Source organism: Aythya fuligula, chromosome 1 (assembly GCF_009819795.1).
Source record: "Aythya fuligula isolate bAytFul2 chromosome 1, bAytFul2.pri, whole genome shotgun sequence".
Taxonomy (NCBI): Eukaryota; Metazoa; Chordata; class Aves; order Anseriformes; family Anatidae; genus Aythya; species Aythya fuligula.
Genome location: NC_045559.1, coordinates 35,078,354 through 35,103,534, shown reverse-complemented (window position 1 = coordinate 35,103,534; position 25,181 = coordinate 35,078,354). Strand labels below are relative to the sequence as shown.

Sequence of the window (25,181 nt, the reverse complement as noted above, 5' to 3'; positions counted from 1 at the left end):
AGCAAGGCTCATGTGTTGTATTAGAGCAGTTCATGCAACATGGTCCAATACCTGTTACTGAGTCAGGGTAAAAGTTTGATAGCTGGTGGAGAAAGGCAGTATATTGTGACAAACAATGGTACATGTTGCAATTAGACTTGTTTAAGGGTAAAAATATGATCGTATGACAAGTAACTAAAAAACTTACTTTGTGTTCACAGAAATTTGATAGTCTGTGCCTTTTCTGTACCGCACAGAGATGTGGCAGACTGCCTGAAATGATGATCAAATCTTTTATTCCATTCTAGAATTAGACAATATAAGCCTGAAGTTAAAAGAATAATGAACCATAATCAGAGAATCATAGGACAGCCTGGGTTGGAAGGGACCTTGAAAGATCACCAGGTAGTGATCTTAATCACTTTTGTGGGAACAATATTTTGAGGCACTAATTTTTTGAGTCAGTGGGGACTGCAGGTGTTTGGCACCTCTGGAATCTCGCTTGTAGCTGTAAGTTGCAACTGATTTCTCAATTTCTTTTTCTCCTAATTTGCAATGGAGTTAAAAGGCATAAATGAAAGTGGACATACTATTAAAACAAACAAACAAACAAAAACCTTCTCCCCCACCTCTATGTATTAGTATGAAAAAATATTTTTGTATGTATGTATGTTTGTATGTATGTAAGTATGAAAAAGTATTTTTTTTCTTAGTTTACCATGTATAAGACTCATCTGATCTCAGTTTAATACCTAAAGGCTAATGTCTAGTCTTAGCTTGTTGAAAAGAGCTGGAGAGAGATTGCATGCATCTACTATCAAATCAAACACAGGCGCTCCAACAGGGAGGGTGTAGCCTTTTCTGCAGGGTTGTCTGTGTCTGGAAAACGACATTTACCCACTGCCTATGTAGAAGAATCAAGTTAATTGGTAAATTAATTAAATGTTTTGAAAAATAATTACAATCCGTTTCTCTCTCTCTTTTTTTTTTTTTTTTCTTCCCCAGCATTATAGCCTTCCATCTTTGTAAAGTGCAATCATTTTAACTGAAATATTGAAAATGTTCGAGGTGCTGTTTCATTCCCTAGGTTTTATTCATAACATGCACTTATAAATGTACAGTTATTGAAAAATTTGAAATGTAAAGGTATTAGAGGTTATATTTGGGGGAAAATATGGGAATCCCAAGGTACAGTACATAGGTTTAACAGCAAGGTCAGGTCCTGGGACTCTTAAAATACCTGCGAAGAATTGGCACCCAAGAAAAGGGGCCTTAGAAACCCATGGCTTGGGAAGCACCTAAGATAACCTAGAATTAAGCATTAGAAATTATACAATTACACACAACCATTTCAAGTTTTCTTTCCTGAAAAACCTAAGCTGTGAACATACTCCTAGAATTATGCACTCATTTAAACCAGATCATCTTCTTAGGCAGATTTTTTTTTTCTTTTTTTTTTCCAAGTAAGTAAATAAACATAAGGGAGAATAAGACAACCTGTACAATAACCAGGACATTTACTTCCAATTTTGAAATTCCTTTTAATTCCCTGTCACTTCCAAATATGGAAGGGATTTCCAAATATGGAAGGGACTTGAATTTATACTGCCTTCCTCCCAGGGAGTTGCACTGATTATGGGCACAGTGCTCTCTGCTTGTCTGCTCGGGGTTTCATTCCAGCCTCCCAGACAGGTACTGCAGGGGATAAGTGTTGGCTTTATGGGTGAAGGAGATTTGTACAGTGGTGTGCAGACCTTGTTATCTACTGAAAACCAGATATTCCTGATGTTGGCTGTATGACAGGAGTCTCACTGGGTGATGGATGAGGCTTAAAAAGCAAAACTTGTTAGGGCATACGGAATTATGCAAGAAGTGTTCCTGGTCAGGTAAAAAGGGAGAGCTTTGAACATTAGCTCACTGCTGGAGAGTGTGCCTCCTAGACTCTAGGGCTGCATCAGAACTGGGTTCTGCATGTAAAGAACTGGAGGAGAGAAGTGGCTTACATGGAACACTGTCAGGCTCGGCACTTAAGGCTTGGCAAGTTCCTTCAGCTTTGGATGTTGGGGTTTAGACCTAAAATAAGCCTCTCAATAGCTTTCTGGCTGCAGGAATATTTTAGCCATGAACATGCGGGAACATTAGCCATGTCACTTCCCAATTGCAGAGTTGCAAAATGATAAATGTCTAGGGGTTTAGACATCCAGGAGCATTTGCTGTGCCCACATAGTAGATTTAGTAGAGGAAATCCAGCTGTAAGAGTGAGAATAAGTGTTGTAGTATTCATCTACTGCAGGTATACCTACACCGAGCAGCAGACCTATAAAAAAGTCCCCTGACTCATTTCTTTTTGCTTGGCTAATGGTGATCTGGGCTCAAATTGCTGCAATGTTCTTAGAAAAAAAATAAATCTCAGGTATTTCCTACAACTCGAACAGCCAATCTAGGATAGAAAGCAGCCCCAAGACATGGGCTTGAGGATTTATGGGGTGGTGGTGGGAATGGGAAAATCTGGCTTTGAGAATGTGCTTACCAGTGTAGCTAGACTCCTTGATACATATCGTAAGAAGTGTTTAGACACCTATTTTGGCTCTCTAGATATCTCAGTGATTTGTCTGCTTTAACCCCAATCTACACCTTAACCTTGCACTTGGGACAAAGCACGTTTTTCTGCTGCTGTCTGCTTCTGACAGTGAAAATCTGTGGTTCAGTCTTGCTTTTTTGCTAGCTGACACTACAATAAAAACAAATTATTGAAAAATAGGACACATTAGCAATGGAAATATAGATACGCTCTTCCTTATTTGGGAGTTTAATGTAAATGTTGTAAGTTATGCAGGACTTTCCTTGAAAAATGAAGCATGAAGTACTTCAGGAGATGGTCAGTCAGTGTAGATCAGACTCATATGCCTTGTTCATATATAGATCTAATTATTTTACTGGTGACATTTGGAATGACCTTCAACCTATAGTGTAATAAAAAAGGCTATTGATTGACATCGAACCCTGTAAAACTAAGTTCATTCATTTAGAATTTATAAGGATCTTCAAATAAATACATAAAACATTTTCTTTTTCCTCTGATGGGGTAATGATGCTGGAAAGGTGATTTAGAAGAGCTCTGGGATGGTGCTGGCTGAGGACAAGCCCTCTGCAGTGCAGGAGTGAGACAGAGAAGCAGCAGAATCTGGCAGGCCCATGGGGGCAGCCATGCCCCAGCCACCACAAAGGTGTCACAGCACCTCCAGCAGGCCCACCACAGCCTCTGGACATCAACCACTTCTCCAGTCCATCATATAGTTCCCTATGGTCGTTCCCTACCTTTCTGCATCTAAATTACCCTACCAGAGTGGTAGGGAATTTCCCTTGGCTATATTACCATGAAAGAGAAACTAGTAGTTTGGTAGAAGACAGTGTCTGTGCACAAGGGCTCTTCTCTCACAGCTCAGGACCCTTAAGTGTGATAGGAGAAAACAACAGCCACTGGGATGAGGTCACTCTTTTTTTTTTTTTTCCCCTCAAGGTGAGCATTTTCATTGTATTAAGTTTGTGGGCCCCACAGAAACTCCTCCCTGCCTTCTATTTGTAGTCATCCATGTGAATATCCAAGAGAATATAAAACACAAGCAGACACTTTTGAAGCTAGATGCAACAAAACTGAAGATGAGGCATTGGTTTCTTGTCTGAATTGAAGGTGTGTTCCACTTCCGTCATCCAGACCTCTGCAGCCTGGCGCTTTTGGTAAGATCCCATGTACCATTACAGTTTCCAAGAAGATGGTGAGTTTTCATCTTCACAGCTACCTGCACAGTTTATTGCTTCAAACAAGAATACTGGAAGATGGTCCACTGTGGCCTGCCCAGGGCAAACATACAAACATTAGCTAGATTCAGAAAGATCCAACAGCCTTCTCAATTGCAGTTATTTTCTTGGTATAAGTCAGTGTTGCTTGTGTTCAAGAGATCATCTTAAGGTCTGGGTTTCTACACATTAAAAAAACACTATACTTGTGTGCTTTCCATCAGTTTGGACTAGAGGACAAAATGTAGCTTGTTGCTCTCATATGAGCAAAATCATCTTGGTTGCCCATTTATTCTTCCTTCCTGATCCGTGACAACCCAAGAATGTTTAATTTCAGTTTGTGTTGGAAAACCTATTTCCACCACTTCTTGTCCACTTGTTTACCTGTTTGAGGGTGGTAACAGGGCAGGTGGCTTTTAATGTGCTGAGCAAATGTGAATGAATTAGTTTGACTTTTCTTTAGAATGAGCAGGGTGTGCACATGAAGACTTGTGTAAGTACTTAAAAAATATTGTCTCATGTTAAATTATGGCATTAAAAAATCATATACTCTGTCAGCATTTATGATCGAATTCAGATGTCTCAATTTAGTGAGTGAATCCATTGACCTCAAAAGATGTGCATCATGTAATGAGAGTACTGGATTTCCTGGAAGAAAGTCAGACATCAATGAACACTAGGATGAAAGTTGCCTTCACCCCACAGTTCCGGCAGAACTGACAATACAGGAGAAGAGTAAAAAGGGAGAACAAGCTCAACATGACAGAGGGAGTTTGGGCTGAAACAGATGTGACAGAGTGGAGGTGTTTTGAGCAAGCACATGCTATTCCAGTGTGCAGAGGGTATATTATGGTGTTATTATGCTATTAAAAACAATCAACAAACAACCCCCCCCCCAAAAAAAAACAACAACAAAAAAACCACAAACAAAACAAACAAAACAAACAAACAAACAAACAAAAACAGCAACAAAAACACACAAAACCCCCAAACCAGGCAAATCTAACCCCAGGAAATCAATGAGGTGTATGGACTTTGCTTCTGAACAAGGGTCATCATCATTTCTCAAACTTGTGTACAAAAAGAGTAAATTTGGCTCATGCTTATCCACGTGTGCATTTTCCAGGGATAACATTTAGAAGTTTTGCTGGGTATGACTCCCACAACAGATTTACTAATTGTGTAGTTGTGTTACCAGACATGAAAATGGCTCTGAATCAATCTGCTGAGAATGATATCTTAATGTGAAATTGCTGAAATTTGTTTAAAATATCAGTCATGTTAAAACCTTACCTTCTAAGTTTTCATAGCATTGACCTTTTTCCATAAAAATAGCTTGGAAGGAATCATTGTTATAGGCTAGTATAAATGAACCTGCGTGGCTGTCATTCGTGCTTCATAAAATTTCCCTTTAATTTTTAAAATCTGTTGCTAAATTTTTATGATGCTACATAATCTCAGGTCAGGAAGGATAAGCAGCCATTGTAATGCAACAAAAACAGCTTCACACTACAAAGGGATTAATTTAAGGTGATCATTTAAATAATAGCTAATAAAATCAAACTCTTTTTATGTACATTTTAAGAGCTAGACTAATCAAAGCTTAAAATGTGATAGGATAATAAAGCAAAGCTCATTAATTTAACATAGAAAAATACATACAATCAAAAAGAGCTGGAGTAAGCATAAGCCTGCAATAAGAGAAAAATGCTGAGCATTTAATCTTATTCTCTCTGGAATAATTGTAGAAATTCTGGAGTTTAGCTGGAGTTTAGCACACAGAGGAGGCCAATCTGGTATTCTCTCACTGTTATCAATGCTGCCTGTTTCACTGCACTGGAGGGATGTCAAAACTTGATGTAAACAATAGCATTTCATACTATCTGCTTTTTTATTTTTATTTTTATTTTTTATTTTTTTTATTTTTTTAAAGAAGGCAGAAAAAAGGAGAGGTAACCCACTAACATGCAGTTACAGGAACTAGGGTTTCATCAGCAAAGACTAAATGGTCAATTCAGGCACATTCCATAAACTCTTAATTGGGTAGAAAAATGAGGAATCATCAGAAAATTTAGTGGAACACTTAAATTGACAGTGCAAGTTCAGGTGTTAAGTAATTTTAGCAAAGTTACACTATAAAATAAATGGCCTTGTAAGTCTGAGTGTGTAATAGATTAAGCAGTCTGCATTTTCTTTTGCTAGGTTTCCTATGGAAGCAAAGTTTGTGCATTTTGGAAACCCACCTGAAACATCTGAAAGATGGGTAGCAGTCTTAAAGCTATTCAGTTGCAATAAGAAAAGATGCTTGGAAAGGAGAGAGAAAAGACACAAATGCATCTCTGAAGAGCTGCTCCTTGGGATCATCCTACAGAAAAAAAAAAAAAAAAAAAAAAAAAAAAAAAAAAAGTAAATTCGAAGTTCCCCAGCATAGGAACAGCTTCAATTAACCATAGGATAAGACCCATAGGAAAAATGTCTTCATTAACTTCACAGCTCAGAGAGCTTGTTATTGTTCAGTTTGTTTAGCCACTGCAAATTTTAGCCAACTCTTTTCTTTGCCCCTTCTTTCAAGCATAACTGGGTATTAGATATTCTGTTTTTTTATCTGTGTATGATTACAATGAAAAAAATAAACCAAAAAGAAGTATTCCCTAGGTGATTTTCTACCTATGTGTATATGCATATATGTGCTAGGAGAGGAGGAGGGGGGAAGGAAGGGGAAGGAGAATCGAAACATTGAAACACCCTTTTCCAAGATTTGCTAAGGTGGTGTGTCGGGTCTGTGCTCTGCCTGCTGACATCTAGCGGCAAAATCTTTCAATTACTCTCTTAATTATATATATATTTTTTCCAGACGTGTGTGTCGTGTTGTGTCGTCCTCCCCACCCCCCCACCCCCCCCACCCTCCCAGCTCTACGTGGTTCTCTGACATTTCTGGGTGCTTAACGCCAGTGAAAACCAGGGCACTTGTGGATAACGAGGTAATTCTGGAATCAGGCAGGGAAGGACTGATCTGCCATGGAGCTTGAAGTGGGAGGAAAACCAAGAAGATTTCCGCAGTGGGTTTGTTGTTCTAGCAGCAGAGGCAGAGTCTGCTTTCCTAGGCTGTACCTTCTGTGCATCTCTGTCCAAGACACCTCTGAAATGCTCCAGAAAACAAGCTTTTTCCACGCTGAGCTCTGAGCACCGAGTCTATTTCCAGGTGCTGAATCTCAGCATACCTGGCTGTCACTGCAGCTGCTATGTGTGTGCGTGCCCTGGAGCACATGAAAAAAAAAAACAAAAAAAAAACACAAAAACAACTCATTTTGATTTTTGTAAATTTATCTGGCCTGCAAAGGACACACAGAAATGATTAGTTCTAAGCTATATTTTAGAAGACTAATATAAGTGGTTAAGCATTGGTCAGAATGATAATGTCGAAATGATTCTCATGACCATGCAAGATGCACCCCCCAGGACTAGGGCTCCAACAATTATTGCTCACCATCCTTACATCATTCTTGGGCTGGATTTCAGAAAATAAGTGTTACCCTCAGCTGAGATCAAACCAGGAGATTTAGTCTTGTGTTTACCATGCCCCACGAGTGAGAAACAAATGGGAATTTGAGCTGATATTGTGCTACGTGAGGCCATCCTGCAGGTGGTGGAGCCCTGCAGCAGCCGATCCCGCAGGGTGAACATTTCAGCAGATTGCCCCAGGCAGGGGCACACATGGCACAGGGAGTCAAGTGGGGACATTTCTGTCCCTCTACCTGTGGCTTTTTAATGTGGGTAACCAGGTATTAATTTCACCTCAGTCAGGTGAGTATGGACTTGTTTGTAACACCAGAGGGAGGCTGTGTATCGAGGCATCACAGCACTGCCATTGTGTAGTCTGAGCTGTGAATAAGCCAAGGTTAATTGGAAGGACTGCCGAGCACAAATTTACTCCCTTCAAAGGAATCAGAAAATAAGAGCCACAATAGCAGAAAAACTCAAAGCCACACATCCTTTAGCATTTCCTACCACATATTTGATGAAGGAGGAAGGCAGAGTTCATTTGGCGTAGGACTTCCTAGCCCTGCGTATCCTGAGATCTAAGTGGCAGTAATCCTCTCTAGGTACATCCAGCTTTCTTTCATATTTATACAAAGAGAGATGCCGTATATTCAGGCTGTTTACTATGCAATCCGCAAGCTACACATTTGTAATCTCATTGAAAAGTATAGCTAATCTAAGTAGAAAAATGTCACTTTATACATATATGAAGCTTATTTTTTTTGATTCTTCATTAATCAGAGGTACTTTTTCATGCTGAATTAATAGCTGCTTGTCCTCAGCCAAGTAGAACGATTCTTTAATTCCTCCCCTCCCTCCCCTTAAAAAAGTGCTTCCTTTTTAGTGGTTCTGGTTTTGAAAATGTCTTAAAAATCTGCAATTCAGAACATTTAAAAATTATAATAGTCTGCTCTTGTGTTGGTTTCTTCCCCCCAAGTTACATGCTGTTTTGGAATAAATTCAGTAGATAATATTCTAAAAAATAGTACTTCTGCTCTTCACTCTCAGAAGATCTACTTTTGCCTGTACTCAAGATTCAGAAAAATGATACCAAAATACACCTCTTTTTGCCTTACTATTAAAATGCCATAAAATGCAAAGCCTATAATAACCTTTAAGGCATCTTTTAATGTTTTTTAATGCACAAACACACGCCTAGCACATTCCTGAGTGTAATTTTCCTTTCCTTATTAAAATATAAGTGTTTAAAATTCAGAGTAAGAAAAACTTTAAATCAGAAAGAAATACTGAGACAGAACAACTTATTCCTATTTAATGCACTGTATCCTTCACTAAATTTCCTTACTGAACTGTGTACGATATTATTGGAAAGACTGTGTTGTAACTATAAAACAGACCACATTATTTCTCTAGAAAAAATAACCCAAGTAAGTTCACAATGATTTTTTTTTTTTTTTGGCAAAAAACACATCTGACAGACCCCTAATTTATCTCCCATCATGGGGGAACTGAGTTACTGGGCTAATAAGCTTTGACACCTTTTTTTACCAGAATTTGTGATGCCTGTTTTGAAAATGACACCACACAGATTAGAAAATGCTAAATCATGAGATAATAAATGGCACTATGGATCTCTAAAGTGAAGTGTAATTCTTCTTGTAGATGAGTTCCCAAATCTGCCAACATATGTTGCCCCCAGTAAAGAGGTTTCAGAAAAAAAATCAGTGTGATTCATTTTGTAAAATCAACCTGATCCTTACTTATCATTCCTACTCATTGTCTGCTTTACTTTCTGTTTTCACAAGGTTTCCTTTCCTTTAATATAATTTAATTATATATACATAATTAATTCATAAAAATAATTGAAGACATAAATTCTGGAAATAATTATATTTGTTTTAAAATGGCACAAAAATCTCATTAGGTAAGGAGACCTGCCCATCACTCTTCTGCAAAATTTTAAATTAAAAAATTACCTTTTTTTTCCCCACCATTTTGTCTGTAATGCAACCTTTAATATAAAATTGAAACAAAGTTAACATATGTTTAACCAGGGGTAAAACATTCTTTGTAAGCATGGCTGTAAGGGCTCATGCTGTTTGATACACAGTAAAATGGGAACTTCCATATTGTATCAGATTAAGACAAATGCATATTAGGGCAATGAATGAGTACTTATATTCTAACTCAACTATGGGCCAGATGTGTATGAACATTTTCCTCTTCCCTCCCCCCTGCCCCAATTTATTTCTTCAGATGCCTGATTTAATGTTTGTTTCTATTTCCTGCTGAGTCCCACAGATGTAGGAGGGGGAATAGTTATAAAAAAAAAAAAAAAAAGGAAAAATGACTCACAATTTCTTTCTCAATATAATTGTGGGCTTTTCCAAAGCTCATGAGTAGTACTCTATCTCTAAATAGGCAACCAGCACCACACTTAATGTTCTTGGCATGTTCTTTGTTGTGCAATACGGTTGGCCTTGTAGCCTTTTGGTGTAATAAAGTACAGACACATTGCTTATTGAATACATAAGGTAATCAAGCAAGTGATATATTCAACATATCTGATTTTGTTTAGATTTTTTTTTTTTTTTTTCCTTTTCTCATGTAGTTTACATAGATTCAGGAAAGTTTTGGAGCCACTACACAAAATATGTCAATACCTAACTTTTTGGTATGTGCCTCACCCAGAGCAAGACTCAAAAGCTGCAGCTGGCAGCACAGGGTCTCTAACACATGGAGAAAGTAAGGTGCCTTATGATGATATATAAAAGGCCTAAAAAAGAAAAGCTCACTGGTGACTTGACAAGGTGTAGCAAACGAGAAATGAGTAGTGAAAGTTTTAAAATCTTTCCCCTTTAGGGAGCTTAGGTGCTTTACAAAGTATTAGAAGGAAGCATCCCTGCTTTGAAATAGCTACAATGCTTACAGCCCGGGGAATTTTGCTCTTTTTGATGAAACAGAGTAAGAAGAAAGATCCATTTGCGTCATATTCCATGCAAAATGTCAGACAAACAGCATTCACCCCAGGATTTCTCAATCTTTGTTTAACTCTGCTTTGAGGATGAGTTTGGGGGAGCATAGCACCACCTCTGATAGAGGAAGAACACAGCCCTCTTAAAAAAAAAATAGACTTAAAATAGTCTATGGGACCAGGTGCACTGAGTGCATCCAAGTGGCTGATGCCACTGTGAGACTGCTCTCTATCATCTGTCATCATGGTGACAGGGGAAGACCCCAAATGATTGGAAAATGGCAAATGTGCCCATTTTCAAGAAGGCAAGGAGGATGTGGGGAACTACAGGTCAGCTGCCAGGAAGGTGATGGAGAAAATTATCCTGGAAGACATTTCCACACACACGAAGAACAAGAAGGTGATTTGGAATAGTCGATACAGATTTAACAAGGAAAATCTACAATGAAATGGCTGGCAGTGAGGGGCAGGGGACCACAGTACCTGTTTGTCTTTACTCTGATGAGGCTTTTGACATGGTCTACCATAACATCCTTGCAAACAAATTGGGCAGATATGTACTGGATATCTTATAATGTGGGTGTAATTTGGTTGAAGTGCCAGGCTTAATGAACAGTAGCTAGTCACTTGTGGCATTTCTCAGCATTCAATACTGGTCGATCTGCTTACAGTCCTCACTAACAACCTACAAGACAGAGTGGAAACACTCCCAGCAGGTGCACTAAACTGGGGGGAGCATTCAAATACACTGGGGGGACAGCACTGACACTCAAGAGGGATCAAAATGGGACATCTGATGCTGCACTTCAGACTCTAAGACACTGTAGGTCTCTTATGCTGAGGTGTTCCTGCTTATCTTGGAACTTAACTCAATGCTTAACTCAATGGAAGGCCCAGGTAAAAAAATATTTTTTTATGAACCAAATGAGAAACTGACAACCTAACTACTAATCTAAAAAGCAGTGCCATCACTGGCACTTTTAATTAATATAAGTTACTAGCATGGTGGGTAAAGAGAGGGGAAGGATACCATGGTGAAGATAAAGGATCAAACTCGTGGGTAGACATTAGTGAACTTATCAGTTCTTAGAGGCAAAATCTACATGTGTCTACCAACATATACATTTTCTTTTCCACCGCTTAGAAGCTCAGAAACAAGTCTGCCTCTGGGTAAAATCAACATATAAAAATATACTAGATCAACATATATACAACTATTACATTCTGAAACAAATGTTTATTTCCCTGCTTTTTATGCTCTGATGTTCCTCTTCAAATGAAAATGCTGAAGTTGTTCCAAATATTACACCTGTTGTGAGTGCCAATGCCCATTTTTATGTTTTATGCTTTTCTTTCAGTGTGTAGAAGAGCCCTACAAAGTGATGAAAAGTAAGATGTAGTGACACTAACTCAAAAACTAAACAAAATGAGGAAAGAAAGAGAGAGAGGACATTCATACAATAACTGTGTTTTGTAACTGGGCTGCGTTCTAAGGCCACAGCATTCTGTTGGGGATTTTCCAGTCAGAAAGATATAAATACAGGCCGTGTAGGACAAAGACAGCCAATCTGGTATTTCCAGAAAATGGTAAATTTATCATATTGTGTATGTACAGCATGCACAAATGCACCTTTGGAGATGAGTCAGACTTACTAAGTAGGCATCTGTAAAACCAGCTGTACAGCATAGGTGTAATGGATCATTTCAGTTCTTCCCAGGAGTGTTGGACTTAGTATGAAAGTACATAGAAAAGCTTTTGAAAGCACATCTTCCTGAAAGAACATCTTCCTGCACGGTGTCACGCAACCTGTGCCTGAATACTGTGCACATGTTCAGAATTTCATGTGTCAGGCAAAGTGATCAACTGCTCATGTGCAGCAGCATCACACAATAAAGAATAATTACATTTTCCAGAGCAAGTTGTCACTTATCCATTGCTTTGTATGCCTTTTTTTTTTTTTTTCCCCTTTTATTTATTTATTTTTATGTGACTTGTTGGTATTGTTTTAACTAGGTTATAATAGTTCTGTGTCTCAGAAGTGTTTGCATAATTCTTGTAACAGCAGGGCAGCAACATGAAACTACTGAGTATTCTCTGGTCTCACCATACACAGTCAGGGTAATGATACATGCAGCTAATATAGGTCTATGTGCTCCTATAATTACAAGGTGCTAGCTATGTCTGAAGTGCAGTAGCTGCTGTAGCTGCATTTTAGCTGCTGTAGTTGCATTTTTGGTGTACTTGGGCTACTTTTAATCTAGTAACAGTGTTTGTGGTCCTACATTGACCCATGCGACAGTAAAAGCTACCCTATTCTATTACATATTCTGGGTCATCCGTTATTTTGCACTTCTGGGACAGGAGCATCTGGCCCTAGTGGATTCACATTATTTTTGGTCTATCTCAACATACTGAAATTATGCTGCTGATTGCAGATCTGGTTTCAGTTCCTTCTGCATTGTTTTAGCTGCTTGTGATTGCAGAAACACAGCCACTGACTAGGGAAAGTGTGATGTTATTGTATCAGCTTCTAATGAATGAGGTAAGACCACATTTATCTTTATAACCAAACAGGCTTTTAATTTGGCTCCAGTTCACACCCAGGCATGTGTACTGCAGTGCCTGCTGCAAGAGTGTTTGTGACAACCACACACCAGGTTATTTTCCAGGCAACCTTTCCCACACCAGCCTCTTTGTATTTTGTCCTACTTGTGTGCCAGGTAGTCAACATCCTTACTGTTTCTTTATTTTGACTTTTCTTTCTGATTGCATGGACCTTTAGGTCTGTATTTGCTTTGAAAAAAAAAAAAAAAAAGAAAATCAAACATTCTGCAGATCTTTACTCACACAGAAAAACTCTAGCGTGAAGAATAACAATCAGGAGAGTGTTTCACTCCCCTCTTCCATTTCTCAGAGTTGACCATCAGCATCATACAAGATGGGATGACAGCTAAAGGCTCAACAAAGGCTTCTTTTCTCAAAAGTGTGCTGTTATACAAGCTGATGCAAATTACAATATATACATGTATATGAAGACAATGGATAATTAAGTATATCAGCACTACTTAATCCAATATGCATTCATTCCTATTTTAACCCAGGAATGGACAAGCATTCTGGGACAACAGCAAGACTTTGGCCCTCTGTTTTATATCACTGGAATGACTGAGGGCCCTTTCTGCCCACCTCTGGCCCCCTCCCCTCCACTTCTCTGCATCCCCCTTCAGACGGCTCAAACCACGCTGCAGTAAAGGAGCAAGCTGCACTTTCAGTTATCCTCAGCCACCACCATTTCCCTTATCCATCAGCAGCCGTGGCGAGCCACCGCTGGGCTTTCCCGGCTTTGGGCAGGAGGAGAAGAGCCCTTCAGGCTCTGACCCCTAACAAATTCCCCTAAAACCCCCCAAGCCCGGCAGCACGGAGCCAGCCCGGGAGCCCACGGGCAGGCACCGCCGGGGGAAAGCGGGCTTCCCCGCTGCCGGGAGTGCCTCCCTTCTCCCTCTGGAGGGAGACACAGTCCAGCTTTTGGCTGCCGGCGCCGCCGCGTCCCTCCTGCCCCTACCCTGCCCCTGCCCCAGCCGCCGCGACCCCTGCCCCGCGCCCCGGGGGAGCCGTCGGGGGTCCCCCTGCCCGTCCCGTCCCCGTGTCCCCATCGCGGCGGTCCCGGGGGAGGTGCGAGGGTGCCCCTCTTCTCCCCGCCGCCTCCCACGTGTGTGTGTGCCGAAACTTGGCAGCCCCCCGCCCGCTGCCCGGCAAGGGAAGGGTGGGCACGGGAGGGGAGGGAGAGCCGTGCCGAGCCCAGCCGAGCCGTGGGGGCGGGCGGCAGGCGGCCGGAGCCCCGCTCCCCGGCCAGACCCTCTCTAAGCGGGCTCAGCAGGGGGCCGACGAGCGGAGAAAGGAGAAGGGGAAGGAGCAGGAGTAGGAGCAGGAGCAGGAGCAGGGCGGGCTCCCCCTCCGCCCCCCGGCTGGGCGGCCCCTGCGCGGAGCTGCTGCTGCTGCTGCTGGTGCTGAAGGTGAAGCTCCGGCTCTCCAATTACTTTTCCCAAGAGGGAGAAGGAGGCAGCAGGAGGGGAAGGCGAGCCGTGTGGGGAAGGCAGGCCAATCAGAGCCGCGGCAACGGAGGGATTGCTGCAGGACGCCGCGGGTTTTCCTCCCGTCCTCCGCCGCCGGGGCTGAATCGGGACCGCACGCAGCTGGCGGAGGGGCCGGAGCCGCACCAGGCTGCAGGACTTCCTCGCCCCACAGCCAGCCCCTACTTCTCCTCCTCCTCTCCGTGTTTTTATTATTATTTTATTATTATTTTTTTTTAAATACTCCGAGCCACTTCGAGTCTCCCCTCCCTCCCCACGCACTTCACCCTCCCTCCCGCATCCTCCCAGCCGGATTCCCGCTCCGTTCCCCGACAGCCGGGGGACAGCCGGGCACCGACGGCCGCCTGCCTGCCTGCCTTTCCCCTCCGTGCCGTGCCGTGCCGTGCAGAGCCGAGCCAAGGGGAGCCGAGGCGGGCGCGGCGCCGCTCCATGCCCCCGGGCGCCGGCGATGCCGGGGCGGTGAGGCCGGGGCTCCCCCTCGCCGGGAGGCGGCCGCTCGCGGGGTGCTGCCAGCTCGGAGCGGGGCTGCAGGTAGGTGAGCCGACAACCGTGGGGCCCAAAAGTTGCGGGAGGCCGGCTGAGGGGGTCAGCTGCCGCCCTCCCACCGCGTTTGATTTTTTTTTTTAATTATTATTTTATTTTTATTTTTTTTTCCCTCATCGTTTGGGGTCTTCTTATTCGGGCGCAGTACCTCACCCGCGGGGGCTGGGGGAGCCAGGGGTCTGTCAGCCCCGCTGCTCGTGAGGGAAGGTTGAGCGCTCACTCGCTGCGCCCCCGGGGACTTGGGGTTTCAGAGACCGGAATCTTTGTCGGACGGCTCCAGACAGGGGTTAAAAAAAAAAAAGAGCGTGGAGTCGCCTTGAGAATCCTTTAAAACAAGAGCGATCAAGAGATGGGTCTTGACTCCCTTTCCGTGTGTAGCGCTCCCCAACTTGTGGTGTGTAGGGCATGCAGCCCCTCTGCGTGGCTTTCTTTCCATTTCAGGGAACTCATTTGCCTCCTAAATACACCACAGGTTCGGTATTCTGCAGTGGAAAGGCTCTTCCCTTGCTCCCTGCCATTTATAGCTTTGCAAGAGTGAGTTTTAAAATAACCCGCTTTGTTCCCTTGAACTGTAGGATCGGACACCCCGTTATCTGGGCAAAGGATAAAGAGCAATAGCTTGCACTGCCTGGTTAGGAGTTGCCATTCATGTCCCTGCTGTGTGGTTCATTCTTACCAGGAGTTAAAATCATTGCTTGAAGCACTTGAAATTGTATGTGTACTTACAGTTGTCTCTTTCCAGCTTTTGCTCGGAGATTGTCAGTATTTTTTTAAGGCATGAAGCACTTCACTGCCACCACTCTCCCCCCTAGCAGGCTCCAGCTCTGTATTTAAGGAACCGGGCTTTGACTCTTGAAGAACAGCCAGTTTGAATAATAAACATACTCAGCCCCTATCCCTGGAAGCCCCATAAAGCATTCGGGGTCTTAGGGTCTTCTCGCAGCACTGGATACATTTAAATGACTATTGACTGAATGATAATTGTTATCTGGTTTCTCTGTCTTACCAAGTGGCTTCAGACATTAGCATTCAGCCTGCTATATGTTTAACACTTCAAAGCTGCTTTATGGGCTGACCTAAGTGATGTCAAATTGATAAATTAAGATTATTTTCTGTAGCATAAGGTACACACTAAAAATGAGCAGTTCAATGGTACTGTGAATATAGCTGAGCTGAAGTTGGGAAAGAGCATACTAAGGCATTTTTATCAGGGGTTGCAAGGGTTACATCTCTTACACTTTTTCTCAGTAATTGCACAGTCATTTCATATTGATGTCTCTAATTTATTTTGTGCGTAATTAAAAGTAGTAAAGTAATTCATATAAATTTCATTATGAAAAAATTATTTTGGGGAGCTGATACTGCTGAGGCAATATTGAAAGCTATGTGTTTTTTGGTTTCATAAAGTCCTGATTACCCAAACTACACTACTGCTACTGTTATAAACTATACAAGTACCACAATTTTAGTGGAAAGCTTGGCTCAATTAGTTAATTGCAGATCAGGATTACTATTCAGTGTTTCCACATGTTGTCTGAACAGAAGGGGGCTTTCAAAAATGTGGTATTAATTTTAGATATGCTACTGGTAGTGGGTGACTTTGAGATAAAATCTTGATTCCTGTCAGACGGTTTTAATCAGAGAATGACGTCTAATGTGGCAGTGTCTTTTATCATACCAGATATGAGACCAAGTAACCTTTTCCTCCTTCTCTTCCTATGAGCAGAGAGATCTCATGTAGGTGCTTGTGATGCACTTGAGAATTCTGGTGGGGAATACATGAATAACTAGTTCTGTGCGGAAGTAAGTGGATGTGTCTACAGATGGGTATTGGCGATCGCTTTACTGGCAACTTGCAAAGTGATGATTCATTGAACCCCGTCTAGATTTACATAAAGCAAATAATACTTTACACTGAATTGTGACAGCAGAAAAACATGCAGCAGCCAAGAGGTTCCGTAATTTCATCACAGGTGATGACAGGCTTGATAAAGGACCTCTTTACAAATGCAGGCTATGTGTTTCTGATGAGCAAAACATACTATAGAATTTTTTAGATCTGAGCATCTTTGCACTCAAATTTATTGCAGGCTGTATTACTGTTTGCCAACCTGTGTGAGGCATAAATAGTGTATTAGCAATATATTGCATTAATTATATCATATATTTTACTTACTATAAATAAGTAATAGAAAAATGCTAAATAGTTATCATGTTAAAGGAAATCACTGACTTTGGAAGGCAGAAAAATCACATTACCTAATACTGTACATCTACACAAAAAGGTGATCACCATCTTGAAAAATTGTTCTGAATAGTACAACTATCAGTGAGCAGGCAGTTCTATGTCCCTGTTTTAACTTCTGCAGTATTTTATTAGAAATGCTTCATTAAGTCACATTATTCTGCAGCTGTTTGTTCACTGAAAATTAAAACAAAAATCAGAAAGTTTATCCAGCACAGCAGTAGTATTCCCTTTGTCATGTACTGAAAGTTCAAACAACAACAAATCCTTTAGCCTCACTGTGTCAGAAACACTGAGTACATTCTATTTTTGTGATATATGGATGGCATTTGCTGAAGCAATTCATCAATGTATTTATTAGTCAAACGTCATCAAACAAAGAAAATAAATGAAAGTAAACAAAGACTGCATGATGATACAAAGGCTACAGCAAGTGAAGACTCCACAAATCTAATTAATTAATGTTCAGTCTTATATTTACAGTCTGTATTTAAATATCTCATTCAAATGACATGTTTGTTGTCTTTCTCCCATTGATTTTTTAGTACAGCTCCAGATAATTCAGGTAGCAAGTGCTTTTCATTTGAAAATGCATTTTCCATTTTTGTTTTGAAATGCTGAATTTTAAAGGGATTGAGATGAAAGTTGGGTTTGGATGAATATAACAGAAGGGTCCTCTTGTGTCAGCAGAGCTCAACACTGACCTGTCCCCATTCATGACAATTTTTATGTGTTAAGAGGGGCGTCCTCAACTGATGTGGATTTCCCTTGCTCCATTGAAGTAGTTGAAGCTCTGACATTTTAAAGCAGCTGGAGATTTGCTCCATTATCTTTAGATCACTGAATTTAAGTGTGCCCTTAAAAAAGGATTTCTCTTACTTTTTTTTTAGGGTGAGAAAACATTTACATACTGTACTGAGCTTCACAGAATCAATTGTAAATGGATTTGAAATAGTTTTTAAATACAGAAGCGCAGCGTTGGAGCTGTTTCAGCAGGGAATTTGGCCCAGTTATTCAGTTTTGTGAGCAATCAGTATATATTTCAAAACATTCCTCATAACTAAGTCGGATATATAAAACTCATCAGGCATAGGAATGAATGTGGAAACATCAACAATAATGTCATTTGTTTTCCTGGTGACAGCTACAGAGCTGTTGCCTTTTGCTCTGGGTACAACTTGGAAAGGTAGTGATTTCTGTGCTTTGATTCTTTATACAGCATTGCCAGCCATTCTTATTTACCATACAGAGTCAGTTATTTATCAAAAGAGAAGACAAAATAATAATGGCCACCTAATGTACTTTTTCCTACTGCTACTGGAAAAAGAGCCACATTTTTAAGATAAACAGTTCAAGGTATTTTTTTATAGAGCTTCTTTCATACAGTGTATTTTGAAAAACACTTTCAAAGAAGAGAGAAAAAATAAAGACAATGCTTCACAGTACTAGTTGTGGCAGGACAGTACATACTCAAATAAAATGGGAAAGAGTCACTAAAAAAAGCTTTCTTAGCTTTTTCTTGTGTTTTGCTATGTTGGAATACTGATTTGTAGAAAGCATTGTAGCAGTAGCTATTGCTTGATGTAGCACTAGAAAATGCTTTGTATGGATTTAGAAGCAATTGTGTATATAATTGCATGTGTAAAAATTGGGAAGTTGGGTTTGTCCCTTGTTTAAAGCTCATCAAACCTCATAATCTGAACTATGTTAATGGCTTACATTTTCGAGTAACCCCACTTCACATCTTGCTGATCTTGTAATAGGAAACCTGAACACAGGTCTCATTGCACCAGGACAGCCTTGCATACAGCCTCCTCTACTGCAAGCATCCCTCTAACAATGCCAGGGGGAGAGCCATAGTAGAGGGAAGCACACAGATGAAAGCACACAGAGGTTTTTTTTTTTTTGTTTATTTTTAGACTCTTAGTTGTTTGGTAATCTATGCTTAAATCATGAATCTGAACGAAAGCTGCAAAAGGTGCTTTAGATTGCCAAACATTGCAAGCTAATAAATGCATGAGCATGGCTCAATAAACCCCTTTGGTTGTATAAATAACAAAATGATTAAGAAATGAGCTGCTTAGTGCGAAACATTTTTGAAATAAATAACCAAACTTTTCCTTTTGGTAGCATGCTGACCTCTTGCTGTGTGGAAAATTTCTTGCCTCTGTTGTAATATTAACAGCCACTATTGAAGATGAGGGACGGGACTAGACGGACCATTGGCTTGATCCGATAAAGCAATTTCCTTTTTGAAATGCAAGGAGGTGCAATCGCAGTAGTCTATATTTTGACTGGCTTATTAGAACAAGACTGTAATAGTCTAGCATTCTGTTTTTTTTTTTTTTTTTTTTTTTTTTTTTTTTTTTTTAAGAATGATATAATGCATTTTAAAATAAATCTCTCAGTAACATACAGTCTCACACCAGCTCCTTTGGAGACAGGAGCACAGACCTGACAAGTCTCTCACATTTGCCGTGATGCTCCCATGTCAGATTTTTCCTCATGCTCCCCCACTGCAGTTTCTCCATCCCATATTGATAAGACAGAGCGGTGGCCTCCAGCCCATCTCACCACAAACTGGTTAGCTGTGTGGTGTGTGGCTCTCTGCTTGTCTCTTACTTGTCATGTCATGGAATGGGGCAGAAGATAAAGTGCTGCCCCTGGATCACCAGGCTGCATTTCATGCTCCTCTGAGCACATTTATATGGGTCACTCTTCCTGGTCACAGTCTCCCCCTGTGACTTCTGCCTCACCAAAGGACACCACATATGAGGGAACCTGTCCCAAAGCCTCTGATGTGCAGGCTGGGTGTCTCCTGATGCATGGCCACACAAATGAGGGATCTGTGAGCACTGGGTTAAAACCACACACTAGATCCCCTTCCATTTGAGACTTCTGTCGTGTTTGTTCCTATGTAAGATATCCATTTGGCCTTTTGAGTTCTACACTCAACCCTAAGTCTTTGCTAGCTGGTGTATCGTTGGACTTCATGACACGCAAAATACGTCACAATGGCTTGGTAGCTCTCAGGAAAGATAAGAGTCTTCTGTGCTCTTTGTATATAGCAGTCTTTGAAATTTGGATCTTTTCCAGCAATGGATGAGCGTTAGTACAATCTGAAGCTTGTTTCATGGTTTATCTGAAACGAGTCAGTAGTCTTAGCTTGGATTCTAGTGTACAACTGCCCAAGCCACAAAAGTCACCACTGGCAAAAATGATCATGTGCACCTGCTGTGTGCACAGCAAGGCAAAAACTGAGCTCTGATCAAGCAAGGCATTTCAGCTGCAAGCATGTAGCTTCAATGGGACTAGTCAAATTAATTATGTGCTTGCAGACTTTTCTGAAGCGAGCCTGAATAAACGTTGCCAACTGCTCAGAGTGATCGATGTTGAAGGCATGTGGGTGGGGTGCTGCTGAAACGGCTATGTTTGTGTCTGTATTCTGGGTATAAATTTAAGACTTGAGCTTTGTTTCGATGGATTGTCAGTCCTACACCTTCTATAAACATCCAATCCCGTTATATTCAGAACAGAGACTGCATATCAGCAGGTCATTCTCAGAAAGGTGCTGCAAGTACCCACCCTGTATTATAGCATTAGAAACTACAATTACAATCATGTAATTCTTCAGATGTGATGTTACTGGCATGGTGCTGAAGTAAAATATCACTTTCTGACAAAGTATATCAGGCTATGGTATTCCTGCAAGAAACGAGGTCATGTTTAAAGCTTAACTGCAGAAAAAGGATCTGTTTCTGTGCCATAGCAGGAGAAGAATAGTCTCTCTGTGTTACCTGTGGTTATTTAGTTTTGATTTTATTTTTATTTTTTTTTTTAATCTATATATTATAACAAATAAGCTATGATTTAAATAAGATGGTAAATTTTTCTTGAGGTCTGGTAACAGTAGTAAATAAAGTGAGATAAGTTCTGGTATATAAGCCTACTGGAATCAAGACAAGAAAGATCGTATTTGTATGCTAACATAACATGCTATAAATTCAGATATGATGTTATCAGCCAATATGGTTAATGTTGCCTGACACTTCTCATTATATGATCCTGCTTTTTTTTCTGTTCAGTCTAAAATCATGAGGGATATCGCTTACATTGGAATTAAGATCATACTTCAAACACACAGCCAAAGTGTCCAGATCTTCATAACCAAGGCATTACACTGGTATTTGTGTAATGCTCAAAGAAATAAGTAGCCATGAATCCAGGCGCTGGCTGAACTCCAGCTATAGGAAATGTTTTTTTCTTTCCCATGTGGATTCATTCTCCTTTAAGGCAACATGATTTTATTATTTTCTGTTTATAAACATGATAATCTGATAGAAGTATTCTTGGTGATTGTACCCCAGTTTTTCCTTTACCACATGGATAATCTTGTGGTCAAAAGCTAACAAGAAAAATGAACGTAACTGTGGGCAACTCTCTTCCTCTTTTCAGATGCATGTGCTTCATCTGGAAATCTGAGCCCACATGCTGCAGTGCATCACTTCATGCTTTTAGATGACTATGTGAAGATGTATGGGGCTTTAGCTCTCATGTTTGTGGAGGTCAGTGTGGCCTGCATGGCCTGATGTGATTGTGACCAAGCTGGTCATGTGCAGCTGCCTTGTCCCATTCTGATCATGTTTGCATCCTTTCATGTAATTGTTGGGGTCACTGCTTGTGTGGAAATCTATTAGGAGAAAATTTGAGCTTAGCTCAGCCTTTCTGAGCTTTTGCTTTGAGGCAGTGATGTAATTTTTTTTTTTTAAATTTTTTTTTTTAGCATTATTCCTAAATGTTTCAGAATTTCTTTGGCATTGCTTTGATTTGTTGCATCTGTTATAAATACATATTTGATGTCTGGCAAATACACACTTCACACTCTTATAAAATGAAGTGTGCTTTTTAAAGCATATCCAGAGCAACTAGTATGTAACAGTGGCTATGTTTTCTTATCAGAAGACAAATTATAGAATTGCTAATTATTCACCTATATGAATCCTAAATAAAACCCTGTGTGGCAAGAGTGCTGACACAGCTATCGCAACAGCTGCATGAATGCACTCTCTTCAATAATTTTGTTCTCATTCCCACTTTAAAAACTGAATCCACAGTAATGACACTTGTATTCTCCTCTTCCTCTTCATCCACCCAGACACTCATAACCTAACTTTTTCGCCTCTAGGTCTCCTTGCCTGTCCTTTTCTCTTCATTGTTCATCTCATCTGCATTGGTGTCATATAATCTTTCCGAATGTCAAGTAAATGTAGTCTGCAGTCAGTATTACCAAATTGCTTTCCTGCCAAAAAGTTTCTTTTCATATGCCATGACCCATCATCTCACAGTTAGCTGCAAGTCATTCTGATTCCCAAATATACAATATATTTTCTATTTAATTAGCTATTAAACATTATGCTCTTTTAAACTTCATCTTTTCTGACTAACTGCATTCCTCCTGATAATTAGAGCTTTAGAGAGAAACAATTAATTTGAAACCAATTCTGTGATAGAAGTGACATTATTTATATAGCATTCCTCCATATCTATGCTCTAGGGATTATCTCATTAGAATATATTTATATTTGGTCCTTAAGACCATTATGTCAGTCCAATAGCCACCATGTTGTCATCAATAATATAGACATGACTAGTGCATATGCTATTTTAATGTGACACACAAAATGAAAATAGATACATGGAAGGGTGAGTAGTTTGGTTTTGTTTTGACTAAATAAAAAAATAAATAAACCAGTTTATATCCTTCCTCCAGCTCAGGAGAACATTTTGAGAAAAACTTAGGTTAAACACAAGCACAAACAATATTTCATACATATTGCACTGAAGTAGTCATTTTGGAATTGGTATGTCATTCCCATGTCTTTTTTTATTAATGGTAATATTCAATTTGTTAGAATAATTTTTCAAATTAAGTAGATATCTAATAAGAATTTTGTAAAAATTGCAGATTACTCAGTGATGATGAGTGAGTTCAATCTTTGTAGCTCATAGCTTACATTACATTAATGTATTTATTAAATCCAATAATGTCTACTAGTTTAGGCTATATAATCCCATTTCTGTCATTGTGGTTAATTATATCTAGTTAATGGATACGAACTAAATGCTGTAAATGCATATGCATTCTGCTAATAGCTTAGCTTGTGACAATCCCAATAACTTTTCCATGAATTCTAATCTTTTTTTTTTTTTTTTTTCCTCTGCTGCTTAGAGCTACACTGTAGCAAAATATGAAAATGATTAACAGAAGGAAACATTGTCCATGATTTTGCCATGGCAGCAGGTAGAAATGTACATTTTAAAGTTTTCATCTTTCAGCTTTGAACCCTGTGTTCAAGTAGCAGTAACAGTAAGTCTCTAACAGCCTTCCTTTGTTGCCTGACAGAGCTAGTGCCTGGTTCTCACAGTTACTTTGTGGGAACAATATCCAAAATATTACTGGGGGAATTTCTTGTCTCTGAATCGGTAAATACTATCAGTAAATAATACCGTATTAAATACTGGGTTAAAATGAGTACAATATACATATGATACATGTTATACATATGGACACTCTAAGTTCACTGCTTATCTGTTGTTCATTTTAGATGCCTTTCCATTCTCTTTTGAGTGAATAGTTACGTGCACAGTTAAGTGGTTCAGTCGGCAGCTTCACTTTTCTCATTTTTCTCGAAGCTGGAATGCTTTGGTCCAGCACTGTTTCAGTTCAGTTGCAAACTTTTCTGGTTTCTTGGCAAAGTAACATGACAGGCCTTATTCTGTCACCTGAGATATTTCTCACCAGTGAACAATTAAGGCAATTCAAAGCTGCATTTATATATATTGCATATATTTTAAGCAAAAAAAAAGTATACCTCTGAACTTCTCAGCAGTTAAACAAAAGGATAAAAGTCTGAGTGTACCAAATCCTACCTAAACTTTATTATTTTATTGGAAAAAAACAACAAATTATTGTTTAATCCTTATGTCCACAGCTATTCTGAGTTGTATATTTCAGTCTCAGTGTGTCTTTCTGTCAGCATTATAACTCAAGCACTTGTTGGTAACTCATGGCCCCCTTCCTGGAGACAAAATTTGAAGCTGTTTCTTTTAAATTCTATAGGTATTCTGGTCTTGACCAGAAGGTATGCATTTATTAGGACCTGGAAATACGTCTTTCAAATTACTGGCCCACATACCGTGACTTCAAAGTCACTGCCTCTGCATATATATATATATTCTTTTTATTTACATTTGGCACTTCCAGTTGCTTACAAAAATCTTTTATGTCACAGTAAGTATAACAATCCCAAGAAAGCTATTAACTGCTTATATTTGAATAGCTATGTGACGTTCAGAAAATTAGTGTGTATCAGTCTACATTATCAACAGAAACCTAGAGAGAAACATGCATAATTTTGCTGTATACACAATACACTACTGATTCAGCAGTGTGCTGTGGAGTTCAGATCACAGTAATGATAGATTATAAGGATTTAGAGAGGTACATTTCTGTTATACCACCTTCGGGGTTGTTGTTTGTTGGCAAAGTACCATTTTCTTAGTTGGTCTTTGCCACGGGATGATGAGTCAGGCCCATCATGAGGGCTTCAGGTATTAGATGGCTGTTAGTTTTGAAGGCAGAGCCAATGCTGGAGCTCACTGCATAATGATATGTTGGCTCCCACAATGTAATTGTTTCTAGTAGAAATTCTCATTTTTTAATCCTTGTTCTTTTTAGTCTGTTCTTTCTCCTCATCTCAGGAGAATTCTTGAACTCATTTAATTGTCCATGAAATAAGAAGCCTGTGATTGGAGCCCGCTAGAAAAGGAAATAGCAAAATGGGCAAATACTTTCTCTGTTTTATTTTGATCAGTTGCAGCTAAGGTTCTCCAGTGACAACGGTCTTGATAAAGACATTTAGTTTTTACCCAGCAGTACTCTTGTGAAGTTGCTCTATTACGGAACTTTAGGTCTGGCTGGAGCCAGAGAACAAATAGGAACAGGCTTTAACTAAAGAAGGATATCAGAAAGTGAGACAGTGAGAGAAA

At 40.0% G+C, this 25,181-nt stretch overlaps 1 protein-coding gene across 5 annotated transcripts in view; it reads left to right on the top strand.

Moving 5' to 3' along the window:
* Window positions 1-14,549: 14,549 nt before the first annotated feature.
* The window catches only part of TAFA2 (TAFA chemokine like family member 2), a 199,712-nt gene continuing 189,080 nt past the window's right edge, over window positions 14,550-25,181 (top strand). For all 5 annotated transcript variants that reach the window (XM_032208269.1, XM_032208268.1, XM_032208267.1 and 2 more), the window contains exon 1: window positions 14,550-14,875. The gene's annotated coding sequence lies outside the window, so the exon portion shown is untranslated. The remainder of the gene's footprint in view (window positions 14,876-25,181) is intronic.